At 48.8% G+C, this 20,500-nt stretch overlaps 6 non-coding genes and 1 pseudogene across 6 annotated transcripts; all 7 read left to right on the forward strand.

Annotated features, from left to right (window-relative positions):
• The first annotated feature begins 2,070 nt into the window (after nt 1-2,070).
• LOC130310908 (U2 spliceosomal RNA) lies at nt 2,071-2,261 on the forward strand. Its single transcript, XR_008859377.1, has one exon. It is a non-coding gene; the product is annotated as a U2 spliceosomal RNA (small nuclear RNA).
• A 2,086-nt stretch (nt 2,262-4,347) lies between these two features.
• LOC130310888 (U2 spliceosomal RNA) lies at nt 4,348-4,538 on the forward strand. The gene has a single exon (XR_008859357.1). It is a non-coding gene; the product is annotated as a U2 spliceosomal RNA (small nuclear RNA).
• A 2,081-nt stretch (nt 4,539-6,619) lies between these two features.
• LOC130310889 (U2 spliceosomal RNA) lies at nt 6,620-6,810 on the forward strand. The gene has a single exon (XR_008859358.1). It is a non-coding gene; the product is annotated as a U2 spliceosomal RNA (small nuclear RNA).
• Nucleotides 6,811-8,908: 2,098 nt separating this feature from the next.
• On the forward strand, nt 8,909-9,099 carry LOC130310890 (U2 spliceosomal RNA). The gene has a single exon (XR_008859359.1). It is a non-coding gene; the product is annotated as a U2 spliceosomal RNA (small nuclear RNA).
• A 2,091-nt stretch (nt 9,100-11,190) lies between these two features.
• On the forward strand, nt 11,191-11,381 carry LOC130310891 (U2 spliceosomal RNA). Its single transcript, XR_008859360.1, has one exon. It is a non-coding gene; the product is annotated as a U2 spliceosomal RNA (small nuclear RNA).
• Nucleotides 11,382-13,461: 2,080 nt separating this feature from the next.
• LOC130310892 (U2 spliceosomal RNA) lies at nt 13,462-13,652 on the forward strand. Its single transcript, XR_008859361.1, has one exon. It is a non-coding gene; the product is annotated as a U2 spliceosomal RNA (small nuclear RNA).
• A 2,078-nt stretch (nt 13,653-15,730) lies between these two features.
• Nucleotides 15,731-15,877, forward strand: LOC130310917 (U2 spliceosomal RNA; annotated as a pseudogene).
• The last annotated feature ends 4,623 nt before the right edge of the window (nt 15,878-20,500 follow it).

The raw sequence follows: 20,500 nt of genomic DNA on the forward strand, positions 1-20,500 counted from the left end.
GAAAGATTCCTACTTTCATTGCTACCTGCTTGCTGGCTAGCCAGCTAGCCAGCCCTGTGGGCCTTGCTGCTGCTGCAGCCAAAAAACAAAAGGTGGTGCTGCTGCTGCTTCTGCTGCTTCTGCTTCTGCTTGTGTCTGGCCCCTGTTGGAGCGTCCAGGCACAGGACTTCTGCTGCTGCTGACTAAATGGCCTCCTTAATTGGATCATTTGAGTAGCCAGCACACCTGTGCAGGTAGGGCATGACATGATAGGCAGCTGCCTTGATAGCGGGTGGGTGCTGAATGTTCCTAATTGACAAAATAAGATTAATGCTTATGAAGAAATATAAAATCTCATCCCTTCCCCAATATCGCGCCACACCCCTACCCCTTAATTCCCTGGTTGAACTTGATGGACATATGTCTTTTTTCGACCGTACTAACTATGTAACTATGTAACATAACATGGGGGGGGGGGGTCTCCTGGCTGTTCACACAGGTGTGTCATTGCTGTACATTGACCATGCATTGCTTCTGTGGTATTGCAAAGGCAAAGACAAATGCTTCCAGCCATCCATTGCACTAATGGATTGGTCATCAGCTGGCTGTCTATGTCCCGCATCAATATAGACCAAAGTACAGAGGGTTAGGCTATGCTATTGTGCACCTACCTGATGCATCAGAAGGTGCGAGGCCCTTGCTAAATTCTGTGCACAGACTTTGAGATCTATGCTTTAGACTGTATCTAAACCTGCTCCAACATGGACTGACATTCTGGCCTACTTTCAGCCGATGCGACTTGTCTGTCGCTGAACAGTCGCTTTTTATGTATTCAGCACCTATGTATAATGTTGTAAAAATGCTCTAGAAGCTAAAGTCGCAGAAATGTCACACATATTTGGCCTGCAACTTTCTGTGCGACAAATTCAGACAGGAAAAATCAGTATAAATCCTTAGAAAATTATCCCCCAGTGTCTCCATCTGCTGGCGGTATTGAATAAGCATTGCTGCACTGATGGGGTATGCATTAGACGAAAAAAAAGAAGAAAAAGAAGAATAATACGCCCAGAAAAGAGGCGAAAAGGAGAAAAACGTAAAAAAACGTGAAAAAAAAGTAAGAGGAAGAGAAGGGAAAAAAAGGTGGAAATGGGTTTAAAAGTGATTTCGGCGGAGATATATATATATATATATATATATATATATATATATATATATATATGCGCACACACACACATAGATATAAACGTATTCTCCGTTGAGATATTGCAGCCGCTGCTGTGTCCAGGCCCAGGAGCCTTAGCACTGTGCTGTGATGTCACTCAATACCACTGACATCACTAGGTGTAAACAACATCTCTCCTTTGCTGTGTATGTGACTATGGAGCTGTTTGGTGATGTCGTCTATTACGGCCTTCATAGAAGCAACAGGAGATTGTTGCATCCATCTTGAACCCTCAGAACTACAGTGCTATGATGTCACTCACTTCCACAGGCCTTGCAGAGTGTAAACAACAACAACCCAGCTTTGTTGTGTATGTAACCATAGGGATTTGTGATGTCACCTAGAACCTTCACAGCAGCGACAGCTTTATGAGGAGCATCAGCACTGCTCTGCCTGAGCAGAACCATCACCGCCATAGGTTGTCAAATAACCCGGATTTAACCCACACAGGTAAGTCCAATGGGGTGCAGGCATGTCCTCTATGCTTACAGCTTCCCGTGGGTGTTGGTTTGATACCGTTTGGGGACAGCCAAGGAGGCATCTGCAGGCAACAAAGGTAGGTGTGTGCTTGTGTGTGTGTTTCCTATGCAGATCCTAAGCCCAGTGTCACATGCAAGTAGGAGGAGTAAGAAGGGTTCCTGGCAAATCCGGGTTATGGATTGCATTTAAAAAGGCCCCGTGGGAGTGCAATGGGCCCCTGTCTTGCTGCTTAGCAATAATGGTATGGGTTTAGGTTCTGCTGTGTGTACTGGTGGTTGACTGCCCCCCAGCCCAGAGTGTGCATGGAAAATTGTCTGGCAGCCTCCCTGACAGCAAGCAGTGATAGTGCCCATGAAGGGGACCTTGTTGGGCCCGCCCCTTTCACGGTTATCGCTTCTCGGCCTTTTGGCTAAGATCAAGTGTAGTATCTGTTCTTATCAGTTTAATATCTGATACGTCCCCTATCTGGGGACCATATATTAAATGGATTTTTGAGAACGGGGGCCGATTTCGAAGCTTGCTTCCGTCGCCCTATGCATTGACCCAATATGGCAGTATCTTCGGGTACAGTGCACCACCCCCTTACAGGGTTAAAAAGAAAGATTCCTACTTTCATTGCTACCTGCTTGCTGGCTAGCCAGCTAGCCAGCCCTGTGGGCCTTGCTGCTGCTGCAGCCAAAAAACAAAAGGTGGTGCTGCTGCTGCTTCTGCTGCTTCTGCTTCTGCTTGTGTCTGGCCCCTGTTGGAGCGTCCAGGCACAGGACTTCTGCTGCTGCTGACTAAATGGCCTCCTTAATTGGATCATTTGAGTAGCCAGCACACCTGTGCAGGTAGGGCATGACATGATAGGCAGCTGCCTTGATAGCGGGTGGGTGCTGAATGTTCCTAATTGACAAAATAAGATTAATGCTTATGAAGAAATATAAAATCTCATCCCTTCCCCAATATCGCGCCACACCCCTACCCCTTAATTCCCTGGTTGAACTTGATGGACATATGTCTTTTTTCGACCGTACTAACTATGTAACTATGTAACATAACATGGGGGGGGGGGGGTCTCCTGGCTGTTCACACAGGTGTGTCATTGCTGTACATTGACCATGCATTGCTTCTGTGGTATTGCAAAGGCAAAGACAAATGCTTCCAGCCATCCATTGCACTAATGGATTGGTCATCAGCTGGCTGTCTATGTCCCGCATCAATATAGACCAAAGTACAGAGGGTTAGGCTATGCTATTGTGCACCTACCTGATGCATCAGAAGGTGCGAGGCCCTTGCTAAATTCTGTGCACAGACTTTGAGATCTATGCTTTAGACTGTATCTAAACCTGCTCCAACATGGACTGACATTCTGGCCTACTTTCAGCCGATGCGACTTGTCTGTCGCTGAACAGTCGCTTTTTATGTATTCAGCACCTATGTATAATGTTGTAAAAATGCTCTAGAAGCTAAAGTCGCAGAAATGTCACACATATTTGGCCTGCAACTTTCTGTGCGACAAATTCAGACAGGAAAAATCAGTATAAATCCTTAGAAAATTATCCCCCAGTGTCTCCATCTGCTGGCGGTATTGAATAAGCATTGCTGCACTGATGGGGTATGCATTAGACGAAAAAAAAGAAGAAAAAGAAGAATAATACGCCCAGAAAAGAGGCGAAAAGGAGAAAAACGTAAAAAAACGTGAAAAAAAAGTAAGAGGAAGAGAAGGGAAAAAAAGGTGGAAATGGGTTTAAAAGTGATTTCGGCGGAGAAATATATATATATATATATATATATATATATATATATATATATGCGCACACACACACATAGATATAAACGTATTCTCCGTTGAGATATTGCAGCCGCTGCTGTGTCCAGGCCCAGGAGCCTTAGCACTGTGCTGTGATGTCACTCAATACCACTGACATCACTAGGTGTAAACAACATCTCTCCTTTGCTGTGTATGTGACTATGGAGCTGTTTGGTGATGTCGTCTATTACGGCCTTCATAGAAGCAACAGGAGATTGTTGCATCCATCTTGAACCCTCAGAACTACAGTGCTATGATGTCACTCACTTCCACAGGCCTTGCAGAGTGTAAACAACAACAACCCAGCTTTGTTGTGTATGTAACCATAGGGATTTGTGATGTCACCTAGAACCTTCACAGCAGCGACAGCTTTATGAGGAGCATCAGCACTGCTCTGCCTGAGCAGAACCATCACCGCCATAGGTTGTCAAATAACCCGGATTTAACCCACACAGGTAAGTCCAATGGGGTGCAGGCATGTCCTCTATGCTTACAGCTTCCCGTGGGTGTTGGTTTGATACCGTTTGGGGACAGCCAAGGAGGCATCTGCAGGCAACAAAGGTAGGTGTGTGCTTGTGTGTGTGTTTCCTATGCAGATCCTAAGCCCAGTGTCACATGCAAGTAGGAGGAGTAAGAAGGGTTCCTGGCAAATCCGGGTTATGGATTGCATTTAAAAAGGCCCCGTGGGAGTGCAATGGGCCCCTGTCTTGCTGCTTAGCAATAATGGTATGGGTTTAGGTTCTGCTGTGTGTACTGGTGGTTGACTGCCCCCCAGCCCAGAGTGTGCATGGAAAATTGTCTGGCAGCCTCCCTGACAGCAAGCAGTGATAGTGCCCATGAAGGGGACCTTGTTGGGCCCGCCCCTTTCACGGTTATCGCTTCTCGGCCTTTTGGCTAAGATCAAGTGTAGTATCTGTTCTTATCAGTTTAATATCTGATACGTCCCCTATCTGGGGACCATATATTAAATGGATTTTTGAGAACGGGGGCCGATTTCGAAGCTTGCTTCCGTCGCCCTATGCATTGACCCGATATGGCAGTATCTTCGGGTACAGTGCACCACCCCCTTACAGGGTTAAAAAGAAAGATTCCTACTTTCATTGCTACCTGCTTGCTGGCTAGCCAGCTAGCCAGCCCTGTGGGCCTTGCTGCTGCTGCAGCCAAAAAACAAAAGGTGGTGCTGCTGCTGCTTCTGCTGCTTCTGCTTCTGCTTGTGTCTGGCCCCTGTTGGAGCGTCCAGGCACAGGACTTCTGCTGCTGCTGACTAAATGGCCTCCTTAATTGGATCATTTGAGTAGCCAGCACACCTGTGCAGGTAGGGCATGACATGATAGGCAGCTGCCTTGATAGCGGGTGGGTGCTGAATGTTCCTAATTGACAAAATAAGATTAATGCTTATGAAGAAATATAAAATCTCATCCCTTCCCCAATATCGCGCCACACCCCTACCCCTTAATTCCCTGGTTGAACTTGATGGACATATGTCTTTTTTCGACCGTACTAACTATGTAACTATGTAACATAACATGGGGGGGGGGGGTCTCCTGGCTGTTCACACAGGTGTGTCATTGCTGTACATTGACCATGCATTGCTTCTGTGGTATTGCAAAGGCAAAGACAAATGCTTCCAGCCATCCATTGCACTAATGGATTGGTCATCAGCTGGCTGTCTATGTCCCGCATCAATATAGACCAAAGTACAGAGGGTTAGGCTATGCTATTGTGCACCTACCTGATGCATCAGAAGGTGCGAGGCCCTTGCTAAATTCTGTGCACAGACTTTGAGATCTATGCTTTAGACTGTATCTAAACCTGCTCCAACATGGACTGACATTCTGGCCTACTTTCAGCCGATGCGACTTGTCTGTCGCTGAACAGTCGCTTTTTATGTATTCAGCACCTATGTATAATGTTGTAAAAATGCTCTAGAAGCTAAAGTCGCAGAAATGTCACACATATTTGGCCTGCAACTTTCTGTGCGACAAATTCAGACAGGAAAAATCAGTATAAATCCTTAGAAAATTATCCCCCAGTGTCTCCATCTGCTGGCGGTATTGAATAAGCATTGCTGCACTGATGGGGTATGCATTAGACGAAAAAAAAGAAGAAAAAGAAGAATAATACGCCCAGAAAAGAGGCGAAAAGGAGAAAAACGTAAAAAAACGTGAAAAAAAAGTAAGAGGAAGAGAAGGGAAAAAAAGGTGGAAATGGGTTTAAAAGTGATTTCGGCGGAGAAATATATATATATATATATATATATATATATATATATATGCGCACACACACACATAGATATAAACGTATTCTCCGTTGAGATATTGCAGCCGCTGCTGTGTCCAGGCCCAGGAGCCTTAGCACTGTGCTGTGATGTCACTCAATACCACTGACATCACTAGGTGTAAACAACATCTCTCCTTTGCTGTGTATGTGACTATGGAGCTGTTTGGTGATGTCGTCTATTACGGCCTTCATAGAAGCAACAGGAGATTGTTGCATCCATCTTGAACCCTCAGAACTACAGTGCTATGATGTCACTCACTTCCACAGGCCTTGCAGAGTGTAAACAACAACAACCCAGCTTTGTTGTGTATGTAACCATAGGGATTTGTGATGTCACCTAGAACCTTCACAGCAGCGACAGCTTTATGAGGAGCATCAGCACTGCTCTGCCTGAGCAGAACCATCACCGCCATAGGTTGTCAAATAACCCGGATTTAACCCACACAGGTAAGTCCAATGGGGTGCAGGCATGTCCTCTATGCTTACAGCTTCCCGTGGGTGTTGGTTTGATACCGTTTGGGGACAGCCAAGGAGGCATCTGCAGGCAACAAAGGTAGGTGTGTGCTTGTGTGTGTGTTTCCTATGCAGATCCTAAGCCCAGTGTCACATGCAAGTAGGAGGAGTAAGAAGGGTTCCTGGCAAATCCGGGTTATGGATTGCATTTAAAAAGGCCCCGTGGGAGTGCAATGGGCCCCTGTCTTGCTGCTTAGCAATAATGGTATGGGTTTAGGTTCTGCTGTGTGTACTGGTGGTTGACTGCCCCCCAGCCCAGAGTGTGCATGGAAAATTGTCTGGCAGCCTCCCTGACAGCAAGCAGTGATAGTGCCCATGAAGGGGACCTTGTTGGGCCCGCCCCTTTCACGGTTATCGCTTCTCGGCCTTTTGGCTAAGATCAAGTGTAGTATCTGTTCTTATCAGTTTAATATCTGATACGTCCCCTATCTGGGGACCATATATTAAATGGATTTTTGAGAACGGGGGCCGATTTCGAAGCTTGCTTCCGTCGCCCTATGCATTGACCCGATATGGCAGTATCTTCGGGTACAGTGCACCACCCCCTTACAGGGTTAAAAAGAAAGATTCCTACTTTCATTGCTACCTGCTTGCTGGCTAGCCAGCTAGCCAGCCCTGTGGGCCTTGCTGCTGCTGCAGCCAAAAAACAAAAGGTGGTGCTGCTGCTGCTTCTGCTGCTTCTGCTTCTGCTTGTGTCTGGCCCCTGTTGGAGCGTCCAGGCACAGGACTTCTGCTGCTGCTGACTAAATGGCCTCCTTAATTGGATCATTTGAGTAGCCAGCACACCTGTGCAGGTAGGGCATGACATGATAGGCAGCTGCCTTGATAGCGGGTGGGTGCTGAATGTTCCTAATTGACAAAATAAGATTAATGCTTATGAAGAAATATAAAATCTCATCCCTTCCCCAATATCGCGCCACACCCCTACCCCTTAATTCCCTGGTTGAACTTGATGGACATATGTCTTTTTTCGACCGTACTAACTATGTAACTATGTAACATAACATGGGGGGGGGGGTCTCCTGGCTGTTCACACAGGTGTGTCATTGCTGTACATTGACCATGCATTGCTTCTGTGGTATTGCAAAGGCAAAGACAAATGCTTCCAGCCATCCATTGCACTAATGGATTGGTCATCAGCTGGCTGTCTATGTCCCGCATCAATATAGACCAAAGTACAGAGGGTTAGGCTATGCTATTGTGCACCTACCTGATGCATCAGAAGGTGCGAGGCCCTTGCTAAATTCTGTGCACAGACTTTGAGATCTATGCTTTAGACTGTATCTAAACCTGCTCCAACATGGACTGACATTCTGGCCTACTTTCAGCCGATGCGACTTGTCTGTCGCTGAACAGTCGCTTTTTATGTATTCAGCACCTATGTATAATGTTGTAAAAATGCTCTAGAAGCTAAAGTCGCAGAAATGTCACACATATTTGGCCTGCAACTTTCTGTGCGACAAATTCAGACAGGAAAAATCAGTATAAATCCTTAGAAAATTATCCCCCAGTGTCTCCATCTGCTGGCGGTATTGAATAAGCATTGCTGCACTGATGGGGTATGCATTAGACGAAAAAAAAGAAGAAAAAGAAGAATAATACGCCCAGAAAAGAGGCGAAAAGGAGAAAAACGTAAAAAAACGTGAAAAAAAAGTAAGAGGAAGAGAAGGGAAAAAAAGGTGGAAATGGGTTTAAAAGTGATTTCGGCGGAGAAATATATATATATATATATATATATATATATATATATATATATATATATATATATATGCGCACACACACACATAGATATAAACGTATTCTCCGTTGAGATATTGCAGCCGCTGCTGTGTCCAGGCCCAGGAGCCTTAGCACTGTGCTGTGATGTCACTCAATACCACTGACATCACTAGGTGTAAACAACATCTCTCCTTTGCTGTGTATGTGACTATGGAGCTGTTTGGTGATGTCGTCTATTACGGCCTTCATAGAAGCAACAGGAGATTGTTGCATCCATCTTGAACCCTCAGAACTACAGTGCTATGATGTCACTCACTTCCACAGGCCTTGCAGAGTGTAAACAACAACAACCCAGCTTTGTTGTGTATGTAACCATAGGGATTTGTGATGTCACCTAGAACCTTCACAGCAGCGACAGCTTTATGAGGAGCATCAGCACTGCTCTGCCTGAGCAGAACCATCACCGCCATAGGTTGTCAAATAACCCGGATTTAACCCACACAGGTAAGTCCAATGGGGTGCAGGCATGTCCTCTATGCTTACAGCTTCCCGTGGGTGTTGGTTTGATACCGTTTGGGGACAGCCAAGGAGGCATCTGCAGGCAACAAAGGTAGGTGTGTGCTTGTGTGTGTGTTTCCTATGCAGATCCTAAGCCCAGTGTCACATGCAAGTAGGAGGAGTAAGAAGGGTTCCTGGCAAATCCGGGTTATGGATTGCATTTAAAAAGGCCCCGTGGGAGTGCAATGGGCCCCTGTCTTGCTGCTTAGCAATAATGGTATGGGTTTAGGTTCTGCTGTGTGTACTGGTGGTTGACTGCCCCCCAGCCCAGAGTGTGCATGGAAAATTGTCTGGCAGCCTCCCTGACAGCAAGCAGTGATAGTGCCCATGAAGGGGACCTTGTTGGGCCCGCCCCTTTCACGGTTATCGCTTCTCGGCCTTTTGGCTAAGATCAAGTGTAGTATCTGTTCTTATCAGTTTAATATCTGATACGTCCCCTATCTGGGGACCATATATTAAATGGATTTTTGAGAACGGGGGCCGATTTCGAAGCTTGCTTCCGTCGCCCTATGCATTGACCCGATATGGCAGTATCTTCGGGTACAGTGCACCACCCCCTTACAGGGTTAAAAAGAAAGATTCCTACTTTCATTGCTACCTGCTTGCTGGCTAGCCAGCTAGCCAGCCCTGTGGGCCTTGCTGCTGCTGCAGCCAAAAAACAAAAGGTGGTGCTGCTGCTGCTTCTGCTGCTTCTGCTTCTGCTTGTGTCTGGCCCCTGTTGGAGCGTCCAGGCACAGGACTTCTGCTGCTGCTGACTAAATGGCCTCCTTAATTGGATCATTTGAGTAGCCAGCACACCTGTGCAGGTAGGGCATGACATGATAGGCAGCTGCCTTGATAGCGGGTGGGTGCTGAATGTTCCTAATTGACAAAATAAGATTAATGCTTATGAAGAAATATAAAATCTCATCCCTTCCCCAATATCGCGCCACACCCCTACCCCTTAATTCCCTGGTTGAACTTGATGGACATATGTCTTTTTTCGACCGTACTAACTATGTAACTATGTAACATAACATGGGGGGGGGGGGTCTCCTGGCTGTTCACACAGGTGTGTCATTGCTGTACATTGACCATGCATTGCTTCTGTGGTATTGCAAAGGCAAAGACAAATGCTTCCAGCCATCCATTGCACTAATGGATTGGTCATCAGCTGGCTGTCTATGTCCCGCATCAATATAGACCAAAGTACAGAGGGTTAGGCTATGCTATTGTGCACCTACCTGATGCATCAGAAGGTGCGAGGCCCTTGCTAAATTCTGTGCACAGACTTTGAGATCTATGCTTTAGACTGTATCTAAACCTGCTCCAACATGGACTGACATTCTGGCCTACTTTCAGCCGATGCGACTTGTCTGTCGCTGAACAGTCGCTTTTTATGTATTCAGCACCTATGTATAATGTTGTAAAAATGCTCTAGAAGCTAAAGTCGCAGAAATGTCACACATATTTGGCCTGCAACTTTCTGTGCGACAAATTCAGACAGGAAAAATCAGTATAAATCCTTAGAAAATTATCCCCCAGTGTCTCCATCTGCTGGCGGTATTGAATAAGCATTGCTGCACTGATGGGGTATGCATTAGACGAAAAAAAAGAAGAAAAAGAAGAATAATACGCCCAGAAAAGAGGCGAAAAGGAGAAAAACGTAAAAAAACGTGAAAAAAAAGTAAGAGGAAGAGAAGGGAAAAAAAGGTGGAAATGGGTTTAAAAGTGATTTCGGCGGAGAAATATATATATATATATATATATATATATATATATATATATATATATATGCGCACACACACACATAGATATAAACGTATTCTCCGTTGAGATATTGCAGCCGCTGCTGTGTCCAGGCCCAGGAGCCTTAGCACTGTGCTGTGATGTCACTCAATACCACTGACATTACTAGGTGTAAACAACATCTCTCCTTTGCTGTGTATGTGACTATGGAGCTGTTTGGTGATGTCGTCTATTACGGCCTTCATAGAAGCAACAGGAGATTGTTGCATCCATCTTGAACCCTCAGAACTACAGTGCTATGATGTCACTCACTTCCACAGGCCTTGCAGAGTGTAAACAACAACAACCCAGCTTTGTTGTGTATGTAACCATAGGGATTTGTGATGTCACCTAGAACCTTCACAGCAGCGACAGCTTTATGAGGAGCATCAGCACTGCTCTGCCTGAGCAGAACCATCACCGCCATAGGTTGTCAAATAACCCGGATTTAACCCACACAGGTAAGTCCAATGGGGTGCAGGCATGTCCTCTATGCTTACAGCTTCCCGTGGGTGTTGGTTTGATACCGTTTGGGGACAGCCAAGGAGGCATCTGCAGGCAACAAAGGTAGGTGTGTGCTTGTGTGTGTGTTTCCTATGCAGATCCTAAGCCCAGTGTCACATGCAAGTAGGAGGAGTAAGAAGGGTTCCTGGCAAATCCGGGTTATGGATTGCATTTAAAAAGGCCCCGTGGGAGTGCAATGGGCCCCTGTCTTGCTGCTTAGCAATAATGGTATGGGTTTAGGTTCTGCTGTGTGTACTGGTGGTTGACTGCCCCCCAGCCCAGAGTGTGCATGGAAAATTGTCTGGCAGCCTCCCTGACAGCAAGCAGTGATAGTGCCCATGAAGGGGACCTTGTTGGGCCCGCCCCTTTCACGGTTATCGCTTCTCGGCCTTTTGGCTAAGATCAAGTGTAGTATCTGTTCTTATCAGTTTAATATCTGATACGTCCCCTATCTGGGGACCATATATTAAATGGATTTTTGAGAACGGGGGCCGATTTCGAAGCTTGCTTCCGTCGCCCTATGCATTGACCCGATATGGCAGTATCTTCGGGTACAGTGCACCACCCCCTTACAGGGTTAAAAAGAAAGATTCCTACTTTCATTGCTACCTGCTTGCTGGCTAGCCAGCTAGCCAGCCCTGTGGGCCTTGCTGCTGCTGCAGCCAAAAAACAAAAGGTGGTGCTGCTGCTGCTTCTGCTTCTGCTTGTGTCTGGCCCCTGTTGGAGCGTCCAGGCACAGGACTTCTGCTGCTGCTGACTAAATGGCCTCCTTAATTGGATCATTTGAGTAGCCAGCACACCTGTGCAGGTAGGGCATGACATGATAGGCAGCTGCCTTGATAGCGGGTGGGTGCTGAATGTTCCTAATTGACAAAATAAGATTAATGCTTATGAAGAAATATAAAATCTCATCCCTTCCCCAATATCGCGCCACACCCCTACCCCTTAATTCCCTGGTTGAACTTGATGGACATATGTCTTTTTTCGACCGTACTAACTATGTAACTATGTAACATAACATGGGGGGGGGGTCTCCTGGCTGTTCACACAGGTGTGTCATTGCTGTACATTGACCATGCATTGCTTCTGTGGTATTGCAAAGGCAAAGACAAATGCTTCCAGCCATCCATTGCACTAATGGATTGGTCATCAGCTGGCTGTCTATGTCCCGCATCAATATAGACCAAAGTACAGAGGGTTAGGCTATGCTATTGTGCACCTACCTGATGCATCAGAAGGTGCGAGGCCCTTGCTAAATTCTGTGCACAGACTTTGAGATCTATGCTTTAGACTGTATCTAAACCTGCTCCAACATGGACTGACATTCTGGCCTACTTTCAGCCGATGCGACTTGTCTGTCGCTGAACAGTCGCTTTTTATGTATTCAGCACCTATGTATAATGTTGTAAAAATGCTCTAGAAGCTAAAGTCGCAGAAATGTCACACATATTTGGCCTGCAACTTTCTGTGCGACAAATTCAGACAGGAAAAATCAGTATAAATCCTTAGAAAATTATCCCCCAGTGTCTCCATCTGCTGGCGGTATTGAATAAGCATTGCTGCACTGATGGGGTATGCATTAGACGAAAAAAAAGAAGAAAAAGAAGAATAATACGCCCAGAAAAGAGGCGAAAAGGAGAAAAACGTAAAAAAACGTGAAAAAAAAGTAAGAGGAAGAGAAGGGAAAAAAAGGTGGAAATGGGTTTAAAAGTGATTTCGGCTGAGAAATATATATATATATATATATATATATATATATATATATATATATATATGCGCACACACACACATAGATATAAACGTATTCTCCGTTGAGATATTGCAGCCGCTGCTGTGTCCAGGCCCAGGAGCCTTAGCACTGTGCTGTGATGTCACTCAATACCACTGACATCACTAGGTGTAAACAACATCTCTCCTTTGCTGTGTATGTGACTATGGAGCTGTTTGGTGATGTCGTCTATTACGGCCTTCATAGAAGCAACAGGAGATTGTTGCATCCATCTTGAACCCTCAGAACTACAGTGCTATGATGTCACTCACTTCCACAGGCCTTGCAGAGTGTAAACAACAACAACCCAGCTTTGTTGTGTATGTAACCATAGGGATTTGTGATGTCACCTAGAACCTTCACAGCAGCGACAGCTTTATGAGGAGCATCAGCACTGCTCTGCCTGAGCAGAACCATCACCGCCATAGGTTGTCAAATAACCCGGATTTAACCCACACAGGTAAGTCCAATGGGGTGCAGGCATGTCCTCTATGCTTACAGCTTCCCGTGGGTGTTGGTTTGATACCGTTTGGGGACAGCCAAGGAGGCATCTGCAGGCAACAAAGGTAGGTGTGTGCTTGTGTGTGTGTTTCCTATGCAGATCCTAAGCCCAGTGTCACATGCAAGTAGGAGGAGTAAGAAGGGTTCCTGGCAAATCCGGGTTATGGATTGCATTTAAAAAGGCCCCGTGGGAGTGCAATGGGCCCCTGTCTTGCTGCTTAGCAATAATGGTATGGGTTTAGGTTCTGCTGTGTGTACTGGTGGTTGACTGCCCCCCAGCCCAGAGTGTGCATGGAAAATTGTCTGGCAGCCTCCCTGACAGCAAGCAGTGATAGTGCCCATGAAGGGGACCTTGTTGGGCCCGCCCCTTTCACGGTTATCGCTTCTCGGCCTTTTGGCTAAGATCAAGTGTAGTATCTGTTCTTATCAGTTTAATATCTGATACGTCCCCTATCTGGGGACCATATATTAAATGGATTTTTGAGAACGGGGGCCGATTTCGAAGCTTGCTTCCGTCGCCCTATGCATTGACCCGATATGGCAGTATCTTCGGGTACAGTGCACCACCCCCTTACAGGGTTAAAAAGAAAGATTCCTACTTTCATTGCTACCTGCTTGCTGGCTAGCCAGCTAGCCAGCCCTGTGGGCCTTGCTGCTGCTGCAGCCAAAAAACAAAAGGTGGTGCTGCTGCTGCTTCTGCTTCTGCTTGTGTCTGGCCCCTGTTGGAGCGTCCAGGCACAGGACTTCTGCTGCTGCTGACTAAATGGCCTCCTTAATTGGATCATTTGAGTAGCCAGCACACCTGTGCAGGTAGGGCATGACATGATAGGCAGCTGCCTTGATAGCGGGTGGGTGCTGAATGTTCCTAATTGACAAAATAAGATTAATGCTTATGAAGAAATATAAAATCTCATCCCTTCCCCAATATCGCGCCACACCCCTACCCCTTAATTCCCTGGTTGAACTTGATGGACATATGTCTTTTTTCGACCGTACTAACTATGTAACTATGTAACATAACATGGGGGGGGGGTCTCCTGGCTGTTCACACAGGTGTGTCATTGCTGTACATTGACCATGCATTGCTTCTGTGGTATTGCAAAGGCAAAGACAAATGCTTCCAGCCATCCATTGCACTAATGGATTGGTCATCAGCTGGCTGTCTATGTCCCGCATCAATATAGACCAAAGTACAGAGGGTTAGGCTATGCTATTGTGCACCTACCTGATGCATCAGAAGGTGCGAGGCCCTTGCTAAATTCTGTGCACAGACTTTGAGATCTATGCTTTAGACTGTATCTAAACCTGCTCCAACATGGACTGACATTCTGGCCTACTTTCAGCCGATGCGACTTGTCTGTCGCTGAACAGTCGCTTTTTATGTATTCAGCACCTATGTATAATGTTGTAAAAATGCTCTAGAAGCTAAAGTCGCAGAAATGTCACACATATTTGGCCTGCAACTTTCTGTGCGACAAATTCAGACAGGAAAAATCAGTATAAATCCTTAGAAAATTATCCCCCAGTGTCTCCATCTGCTGGCGGTATTGAATAAGCATTGCTGCACTGATGGGGTATGCATTAGACGAAAAAAAAGAAGAAAAAGAAGAATAATACGCCCAGAAAAGAGGCGAAAAGGAGAAAAACGTAAAAAAACGTGAAAAAAAAGTAAGAGGAAGAGAAGGGAAAAAAAGGTGGAAATGGGTTTAAAAGTGATTTCGGCGGAGAAATATATATATATATATATATATATATATATATATATATATATATATGCGCACACACACACATAGATATAAACGTATTCTCCGTTGAGATATTGCAGCCGCTGCTGTGTCCAGGCCCAGGAGCCTTAGCACTGTGCTGTGATGTCACTCAATACCACTGACATCACTAGGTGTAAACAACATCTCTCCTTTGCTGTGTATGTGACTATGGAGCTGTTTGGTGATGTCGTCTATTACGGCCTTCATAGAAGCAACAGGAGATTGTTGCATCCATCTTGAACCCTCAGAACTACAGTGCTATGATGTCACTCACTTCCACAGGCCTTGCAGAGTGTAAACAACAACAACCCAGCTTTGTTGTGTATGTAACCATAGGGATTTGTGATGTCACCTAGAACCTTCACAGCAGCGACAGCTTTATGAGGAGCATCAGCACTGCTCTGCCTGAGCAGAACCATCACCGCCATAGGTTGTCAAATAACCCGGATTTAACCCACACAGGTAAGTCCAATGGGGTGCAGGCATGTCCTCTATGCTTACAGCTTCCCGTGGGTGTTGGTTTGATACCGTTTGGGGACAGCCAAGGAGGCATCTGCAGGCAACAAAGGTAGGTGTGTGCTTGTGTGTGTGTTTCCTATGCAGATCCTAAGCCCAGTGTCACATGCAAGTAGGAGGAGTAAGAAGGGTTCCTGGCAAATCCGGGTTATGGATTGCATTTAAAAAGGCCCCGTGGGAGTGCAATGGGCCCCTGTCTTGCTGCTTAGCAATAATGGTATGGGTTTAGGTTCTGCTGTGTGTACTGGTGGTTGACTGCCCCCCAGCCCAGAGTGTGCATGGAAAATTGTCTGGCAGCCTCCCTGACAGCAAGCAGTGATAGTGCCCATGAAGGGGACCTTGTTGGGCCCGCCCCTTTCACGGTTATCGCTTCTCGGCCTTTTGGCTAAGATCAAGTGTAGTACCTGGCAGGGGAGATACCATGATCGCTACGGTCTGAAGAACTCCAAGCATTGTGGTAGAGATTTTGCGTAGTACGATTGCAGTACTTTTCGTTCTTATTAGAACCGCATTTCTCTAGAGCATACCACCTGAAGATCGTCTCCTGCCTGCCTCGGAACATCTGAAGAAGGAGAAGATCTTGAAGACTGCAGCTCCGGAAGAAGCCGACGAAGAACCTGGAAGAAGGGAATCGGCGGTGAATTCCGGAACAGCGGCGAAGAGGAAGGCGGCGCAGAATCTTTTCGAAGAAACTCGCTGCCTCTGGAGAAGGATTTGCATAGCTCCTCCCACCGGGACCGGATCTGCATAGCTCCTCCCACCCGGGAAAGAAGACTTTGCGAAGCCTCTCTCCACAAGCAAGCAAGGAAGCGGAAAAGAGCCTGCTGGAAGAAGCCATGGCCTCAACCAGCAAGTCCACCCAGGAGGCTGCAGGGCAAGGCCTGGAGGTCCAGCCCCAACCACAGCAAGCTTCAACCTCCACCACGGCAAGGCAGAAGGGCGGCAGAATTCCTAACCTGGAAGCTCCAACCCTGGAGCCCTGGATGAGGCAGACTGTTGCCTTGAAGCTCAAGCCCGTGGACGGAAGGGTGCCGGACATGTCCCACGACGTGTTCTGCAAGAAGATGCTGGCGGATCAAGGCTTCCCCACGGCTGACACCCTGGGAATAGCAACCTTCTTTTCGGGAATCTTCTACATCACCTTTGCCACCATTGGGACCTGTAGAAGATACTGGGAGGTGGTGAAAGCGGCGAGTCCCGAATCCCCTTTCTCTCGCTTTGTGGGCAACTGCCTCATTCAAAGAGAGGAGAGGCGGGTGACGGTCTCAATGCGGAACCCACACACCCCAGGCACGGACATCTCGACCTTCCTGAAGCGCTTCTGCACCGTGGTGAGGGAGCCCACCCGCATCCTGAACTCACTCGGATACTGGACCTGCAAGTGGTCTGTGGTCGTCAGACTCAACAAGAACCCTGCTTCTCCAGACGGACTACAGCACCTGCCAACGACATTTTCCTTGGGCAACTCCACAGGACTTATCTTCTACCCGGACATGCCGCAGACCTGCAGGAGATGTGGCAAGATGGGCCACGAGGGCAAGGACTGTACGGAGGATGCCTGCAGGTATTGCCGTGTGACAGGTCACACGACCAAGGACTGCCCCAAGAGCAAGACCTGCAACCTCTGCGGACTGGCAGCCCACAGCTACAAGGACTGCCCCCAGAGGGAGAGAACATGGGCATCTGTGGCAGCGAGAGCACCGAAGCCAGCCCCAGCTCCGGAGCCAACACCACGGATGGCCAAGCCGACCAAGGAGGGTAAGAAGGCGAAAGCCACCACCCCTGCCCCGTCCCGCCCCTCCCCTGCCCCTCCCGCCCCATCCCCTGCCCCTCCCGCCCCATCCCCTGCCCCTCCCGCCCCATCTCCTGCCCCTTCCCGCCCCACCCCTGCCCCATCCCGTCCCACCCCTGCCCCATCCCGTCCCACCCCTGCCCCTCCTACCCCATCCCGTCCCACCCCTGCCCCTCCTACCCCTCCTACCCCATCCCGTCCCACCCCTGCCCCTCCTGCCCCATCCCGCCCCACCCCTGCCCCCCGTACCCCACCCCGGCCCCCCCCTGCCCCGTCCTCCCCTGCCCGGCCCACCCCTGCCCCGTCCTCCCCTGCCCGGGCACTCTCTCCTGCCCCCCGCCCCACCCAGCCTCCTTTCTCTCCTGGCCCAGCAGCACCTAACCCCCCTCCAGCTGCTGGTGCCCGCCCTTCGGAGGACTTTCCTGTGCTTCCTCCCCCAGGTACCATACAGAGGAAGAGGAAAGGAAGGGACAACGTATCAGAAGAGTCCCACAAAAGAAAGATAATCGAGACCTGCGAGACCCCTCAAGCTTCAGATGAGGAGGAGGAGATGGAGCAGGTCTGCGAGAGCCTTGAAGCTTCAGAAGGAGAGGAGGTGATGGAGCAGGCCCAAGTGGAGCAGGTCCAAGCAGAGCCAGTCCAAGCTCAATCTATGGAGGAGCTGCTGCAGGACCCAGAGGTTAAGAAAATCCTGGACACTCCGTCCAACACGGTCTACGACGAGTTCTTGGAAGGGCGCTACGAGAAGCCACAGGAGCCGACAGGCGCCAGAGAAGAGGACCCGTCCGACCAGACTGGTAACTAGTATCAGAACTAACCTCTCTTTTTATTCCCATGGCTGATCTCAACATCTTCTGCATTAATGTGAGGAGTATTAGAGCTTGGTTTAGATTTCAGACTGTTCTTACGTTCTTAGATTCCCAGAGGTGTGATGTTTACATGTTGCAGGAATGTGCTTTGTCTGCTTCTAGGTCTTACAACCATCTGGCCAGGCAGTGGCCTCACGGCCCTTCCTACTGGTCTGGTGGGGGCGACAATAGGTCTGCGGGGGTGGCCATCCTGATCAGGGGAGGTAACTTTGCACTTGATTCCGTCCGGGAGCTCGTCTGTGGCAGACTTCTTGTCGCAGACGGTTCCTGGGCGGGTGAGCCCGTGCGGCTCATCAACGTGTATGCCTCCCCTGAGAGGGATGTCCGACTGGAGGTTCTCCAGGCCCTGCGGGCTGAACTCGCCACCACTAGAGCAGTAGTGTTGGGTGGTGACTTCAACTGCCCCATTGAGGTGGACGGGCGCAGTTCTGGCACATCCGCCAACCTGGACGTGACGTCTAAACTGCTGATTGAGATGGTGACGGAGGCATCCTTGCAGGACGTTGTCGGGTCCATCGGGAACGGCTCCGTAAACTATACGTGGAGCCGCCCCGATGGCTCGCTCCGTTCTCGGATAGACTTCATCTTCACTTCGAGAGCAGTCAGAAAGGTGTCGTACTCTATGGTCCCCTGCTTCTTCTCTGACCACAGGGCCATTCGATTCCGGGGGACTCTGGGCCATGGATTCCCACCTGGCCCGGGCTCCTGGAAGTTGAATTGTGCCCTGTTGGAGCAGAGGGAGGTCATGGAGGAACTTAGGGATGCTTACCTTGTATGGCGAAATGACAAATGTCTGTTCAAGTGCATCAGCGATTGGTGGGAATATGTTAAAGTCGAATTCCGTTGTTTCTTTCAGGCAAAAGGCAGACAACAGGCGTGTGCGAAGAAGTGGGACTTGAGGAAACTGCAGCGCGAGCTGCGGTCCCTGCAGGACCTGCTCCAGTGTGGCTGGGACGTCAGGGAGGAGCTGGAGGAGACCAAAAAGAGCTTGAAAAGGCACTTTGAGGAGGAATCAAAGCGAATCGTCTTTCGTTCCAAGGTGGAGAACCTGGAGAAGGGTGAGAAATGTAACTCTTTCTTTTTCAGGAAGCTCCATGCCGGCCACACGCCCCTGACTGAGCTACGAGATGAGACCGGACACATGAGGAGCGGCAAGGAGGAAGTGATGGGGGTCGTCCACGACTTCTACAGCAACCTCTACGCCCCCAAGTCATCCGACTCCGAAGCCGCCGAGAGGTTCCTGTCAGGTGTCACTAACGTTGTTGATCCCGCAGGTGCGGCGGCTATGGACGATCCCTTGACGGTGGGGGAGCTGCTCTCTGCCGCTAAATCCTTTAAGCCCGGCAGGACCCCGGGCAGTGACGGTCTCCCGGCCGAGCTCTACGTAGCGCTGGGTGACCTGATCTGTCCGGACCTGTTGGAGGTGTACGAGGAGGTGGTGGTGGGGGGCAGAATGCCCCCGTCGTTGAGGGAAGGGATGATCACGATCTTGTATAAGCGGAAGGGGGAGAGATGTGACCTGAAAAACTGGCGTCCCATCTCTCTCCTGAACGTGGACTACAAGATCCTCGCCAAGGTGCTGGCCAACAGGCTGAAACCTGTCATGGGGCAGATCGTCCATCCGGACCAGACCTGCAGCATTCCTGGCCGCAGGATTGCCGACAGCCTTGCCCTTGTGAGAGACACGGTCCATTACATCCAGGACCGCGGGGGCCGCGCCGCCCTGGTCAGCTTAGATCAGGAGAAGGCGTTCGACCGTGTCTCCCACGCATTCATGGACAGGGTTTTGCGCAGGCTGGGCCTGGGGAAGATGTTTTGCTCTTTTGTTAACGTTATGTATTTTGACATTTACAGTACGGTGTTGGTGAACGGCTGGAAGACTGACCCCTTTCCTATTCTTTCAGGGGTTAGACAAGGCTGCCCTCTTTCACCTCTCCTTTTTGTTTGTGTTATAGAGCTCTTCGCTGAGACTATCCGGCAGAATGGAGAGATCAGAGGGATCACCGCACCAGGACCAGATCGCCACGAGGTCAAGTGCTCGCTCTACATGGACGACGTGACCGTCTTCTGCGCTGACCAGCGTTCGGTGACTGCACTCGTCCAGACCTGCGAGGACTTCGGCAGAGCTTCGGGGGCAAAAGTCAACTGCGGGAAGTCGGAGGCCATGCTCTTCGGGGAGTGGCACCTGGCTTCTTCCGCCCCCTTCCCCTTTACTATTAAGCCGGACTTCATTCAAATTCTTGGAGTCTGGTTCGGGAAGGAAGGAGCGGCCCTTAAGTCTTGGCAAGACCGACTAGGAAGGATAAACTCGAAGATCGGACTGTGGAGCTCCAGAAAGCTCACGATGGAAGGCAAGGCACTTGTCCTGCGGAGTGAAGTTTTGCCTGTGCTCCAATATACCGCACAGGCCTGGCCTCCCCATACCACCGTTTGCAAGGCCATCACCCGGACAGTGTTTGGCTTCGTCTGGGGCA

The sequence above is a fragment of the Hyla sarda genome, unplaced genomic scaffold, assembly GCF_029499605.1.
Source record: "Hyla sarda isolate aHylSar1 unplaced genomic scaffold, aHylSar1.hap1 scaffold_1603, whole genome shotgun sequence".
NCBI lineage: Eukaryota > Metazoa > Chordata > Amphibia > Anura > Hylidae > Hyla > Hyla sarda.